At 46.7% G+C, this 4735-nt stretch overlaps 1 non-coding gene across 1 annotated transcript; it reads left to right on the top strand.

The window, feature by feature from the left end:
* Positions 1-4075: 4075 nt before the first annotated feature.
* Positions 4076-4238, top strand: LOC139049345 (U1 spliceosomal RNA). The gene has a single exon (XR_011508205.1). It is a non-coding gene; the product is annotated as a U1 spliceosomal RNA (small nuclear RNA).
* Positions 4239-4735: the final 497 nt, after the last annotated feature.

Here is a 4735-nt window from a genome sequence, read left to right as displayed (position 1 = left end):
TAAGATCATATAAAGAAAACGAATATCCACCATACGCTCCTAGGTGGAAGATTGAGACAGCTGATTGGGAGAAATTTCGATCTCTAACTAGTATCTCATGGGCTGAGCTGTCTTCGTTAGGAATTGACGCTGCAGTCGAGTTCTTTACAGCATTCATAATAGATGTCGCATTTATATGCATATCAGAAGTAAAAGGCTTGGCCTGCAAACGGCGTGTCCCATGGTGGAACGACGATTGCAGGATCGCTCGTAAAAAACAGAACAGGGCGTGGGGGTTGCTACGCGCTTCTCCCACCGTAGAGAATCTAGTCAACTTTAAAAAAGTAAAATCCGAAGGCAGGCGAACCCGCCGACAGGCCAGACGAGAAAGTTGGCACAAGTTTTTATCAAGTATTAACTCGTTTAGGGATGAGGCCAAAGCCTGGAACAGAGTAAATAGGATTAGAGGGCGGCAAACACATTCACTCCCCCTAGTAAACACACAGGGAGATACACTGCAAGATCAGGCCAACTCACTCGGAGAGCACTTTGAGAGTGTATCAAGCTCAAATCATTATACGCAATCCTTCCTAAAATATAAACAAATAGAAGAACGTAAGCCATTAACAAGAAAAGGTCGAGAGAATGAGCCTTACAACCGTCCTTTCTGTATTGCCGAATTGAGAGCTGCCTTGAGCGCATGCAACAGCTCCGCACCAGGATCTGATAGAATCATGTATGAAATGCTCAAACACTTACACAATGACACGCAGGTTACACTACTCACACTTTTCAACACCATTTGGGATGCAGGGTACCTTCCAGCTGCATGGAAGGAAGCCATTGTGATCCCTGTTTTGAAACAAGGCAAGGACCCTTCCTCAGTGGCAAGTTACCGCCCGATAGCCCTCACAAGTTGCATTTGTAAGGTGTTCGAAAAAATGATAAATCGGCGACTCATCTTTTTCCTTGAACAGAGCGAAATTCTTGACCCTTATCAGTGCGGCTTCCGAGAAGGACGCTCCACAACTGACCACCTTGTACGTGTAGAAGCAAATATCCGGGACGCATTTGTACACAAACAATTCTTCTTATCCATATTCCTCGATATGGAGAAGGCGTACGATACGACGTGGCGTTACGGAATCTTAAGAGACTTGTCAGAAATGGGCAGCCACGGTAATATGCATAATATAATAGAAAGCTATCTGTCAAATCGTACCTTCCGAGTAAAAGTCGGCAATGCACTTTCACGCCCTTTTACGCAAGAAACGGGTGTACCCCAAGGAGGCGTGCTCAGCTGCACGCTCTTTATAGTGAAGATGAACACGCTTCGTGCTTCATTACCACCCGCCATCTTTTACTCTGTCTACGTGGACGACATTCAAATAGCTTTCAAATCTTGTAACCTCGCAGTCTGCGAGAGACAGGTACAGCATGGCCTGAACAAAGTCTCAGTGTGGGCAGACAAGAATGGATTTAAGATCAATCCTAACAAAAGCTCTTGCGTTCTTTTTACAAGAAAGAGAGGCCTGGTTCCGGATCCTTCCTTAGAACTGTGTGGACAACGAATACCTATCAGCAAAGAGCACAAATTCCTAGGTATCATACTTGACTACAGACTCACTTTCGTCTCCCACATTAAACATCTTAGAGAAAAATGTCTGAAAACAATGAATATAATGAAACTTCTATCCCAGACTACGTGGGGTAGTGACAGAAAGTGTTTAATGAATCTATATAAAAGCCTAATTCGATCGCGACTAGACTATGGTGCCGTGATTTATCACTCTGCCGCCCCGAGCGCACTAAAGATGCTAGACCCAGTGCACCATCTAGGAATCCGACTGGCCACTGGCGCTTTCAGAACGAGTCCCATACAAAGTCTATATGTAGAATCAAATGAATGGTCTCTCCACCTACAGAGATCATACATCAGCTTTACATATTTCCTTAAAATACGCTCCAATCCTGAACATCCATGTTTTCATAACGTAACCGATATGACGTGCGCTACACTTTTCAGCAATCGTCCCTCCATAAGACAGCCTTTCTCGCTGCGTGTGAAGGAGCTTAGCGAGGAAATGCATGTCCCACTCCTCGAGCATCGATTAATGCACCTAACCAAGCTCTTACCTCCTTGGGAGTGGCAGGTGATGCAGTGTGACATATCCTTTATAAAAGTTACAAAGCACGCTCCTGAGGCCGAAATCCGAATGCATTTCCTAGAGCTCCAGCACAAGCACTCCTGCGCAGAATTTTACACAGATGCTTGGAAGTCAAATGCCGGGGTATCCTATGCAGCCGTCGGCCCATCGTTTTCGGAATCCGATGTACTGCATCCGGAAACAAGTATCTTTACGGCCGAGGCCTACGCACTACTCTCTGCTGTAAAGCACATAAGAAAATCGAAACTTCCGAAATCAGCGATCTATACAGACTCTCTCAGCGTCGTGAAGGCCTTAATGTCACTCAGTAAACATAAAAATCCCGTATTTAATGAACTATATTCGGTCTTGTGCAAAGCGTGCTCAACTAACCACAACATCATAATATGCTGGGTCCCTGGCCATAGGGGAATCAAAGGTAACGTTCTGGCGGACGAGATGGTCACGTCAATCACATTGCAAGCTGTTAACCCTACCGCTGCAGTGCCTGTCACAGATCTGAGGCCTTTCTTGCGAAGGAGGCTGCGAGATCACTGGCAACACATGTGGGATGCGGAAACGGATAATAAGCTCCACCTGATAAAACCACAGTTAGGATTTTGGCCGTCTACTACAAAATCGCGCCGAACGGATGTCCTATTCTGTCGTCTCAGAATAGGACACGCGTTTGGCACCCACAATTTCCTACTCACCGGAAGTGAGCCTCCAGCCTGTGGGAGATGCGGAGAGAGGCTGACCGTCCTCCATGTCCTCCTGGAGTGTCGGAAAGCCGAATCTGACAGAAACATTTTCCGTTAGCATACCGGCAGCATATTCCCCTTCATCCTGTAATGTTACTCGGCCCAGAACCGCTCTTCGACACTAACGCAGTCCTAAGTTATCTGAAAGATGTTGTGTTGCATGTTGTTAGCCCAACATGTTCGTAGCGTCTCCTCTCTTCAGAGGATGGCGCTGCGATAGTTTTTTCGTGTAGCACGTGCCTCTAGGCCCTTGTGTTTCAAGGGCTCTGGCGAGGCAACAGTGCTCCAGGCATTTTTACCATCTCATATATTTTCTATTCTGCATCATTCTTTTGCGATGGATTTTATTGTTCGTAGTATTCCTCATCTGTCATCGCCATAATTTTATAACAAGTTAATTTTACGCACTTTACAGCGAATATTTTTAGGCCACTTTACAGCCAAGTTACATGTTCCATAATACATCGTCAACATTACCACTTGTCATGGCGCACTTTGGCCAAACCTGGCCCTTGCGCCACAAAAAACCACACATCATCATCATCATCCGGTGCCGGAGGTAGTGCAAAGCGAGACGGCACGGTGTGGCGGGTGATGCATTATTTGTAAGCGCCGACGGGAGCTCCAACTCAAACACGCCACCGCGGTCATTTCATTGTTCGTCGCCTTCAATCCGTCGTCATCATGCAGTCTTTGTCAATCTGTCATCGTCAAGCCCTGGACGTGATGTACCATTGTTCTTCCATTGGAATCGTGCCGTAATCGTCATTGCATCATCGTCTTGCGGACATCATCGTGCCGTCGCGGTCGTTCCACGACTGTCGTGACGTCTCTGGTGGTGCTGTCGTCATAATGACGTCGTCATCATTTCTATCGTCGTCATGCCATCACAGGCGCCGTCATACTGTCTCCATCTCGGCGGCTTTACAGCAAGCAACTATCGCTTGACCGAGACAATCGTCGCCCGATAGTTCCTCACAATTTTGTTAATACGGCCATTACAAGCAAAAAAAAACTGGCAATCTAGGATAATAGTTGTATGTGTGGAGTGCTTGTGCGTTACGGTAGGTAATTTAGCAACTCTTCCTTCCTAAGCAAAGTTTCCTGTTCCGTGTAGAGCACTTTAGACTTCCCGCTCCATATGGTGCACCTTTCAGGATGGCTTCTTATGCCAACGCACTTATCTGCATACTTACCTGGTGCCGGGTTTCCGATGATCATTCAGGTCGGCGCCCCGTGCCGGGGCCTTGCCATTGCACTGCGGTTGGCTGAAGCACGCCACTACCCCAAACCGGGGCAGATGGGGCATGTAATTTTTGGTAGTGGGGCTCGGCGTACGCGCCAGCCCCTTTTATGTTCAAATACAAAAAATAGTGGAAACATTATCAGCGAGCACTTGAGTGTGCGAACTGCCCTTATCACGCTGCCAAAATTGTCTGTTACCAATGAGCTGTTTGAATGTTTAGTAGCACGTGACACTGTCACTTCTTCAGTGCGCCCCTAATATATCCAGGCCGAGTGAGAAAACGCCCGTTGTTCGAAAGGTTGATACGCAATGTTTGGTTTGCTTTGGCGCTGTTACACTACATCAGAGTTAAGCCGCACCGAGCATCGTACTCCCTCTTCTAGCGCATTACAACTGGACTGTCGAGTTACCTACAGGATCATTTGGTTGTTGACGGTGAAGAACGCTTCCTTTGCCGCTGGTCAAAGTTCTTGACCATGTCGGGCGGAGAGATGCTATTACGACCTCTTGCGCGCTAAAGGAATGGTGAAATGTTTTATCGTATAATGTTCTTGGAGCGTTCGTATTTAATTAAGCTTGTATTCCTTTAACTTCCTCAATTT

The sequence above is a fragment of the Dermacentor albipictus genome, chromosome 8 (assembly GCF_038994185.2).
Source record: "Dermacentor albipictus isolate Rhodes 1998 colony chromosome 8, USDA_Dalb.pri_finalv2, whole genome shotgun sequence".
Lineage (NCBI taxonomy): Eukaryota > Metazoa > Arthropoda > Arachnida > Ixodida > Ixodidae > Dermacentor > Dermacentor albipictus.
This window is presented reverse-complemented; position numbering and strand designations above follow the sequence as displayed.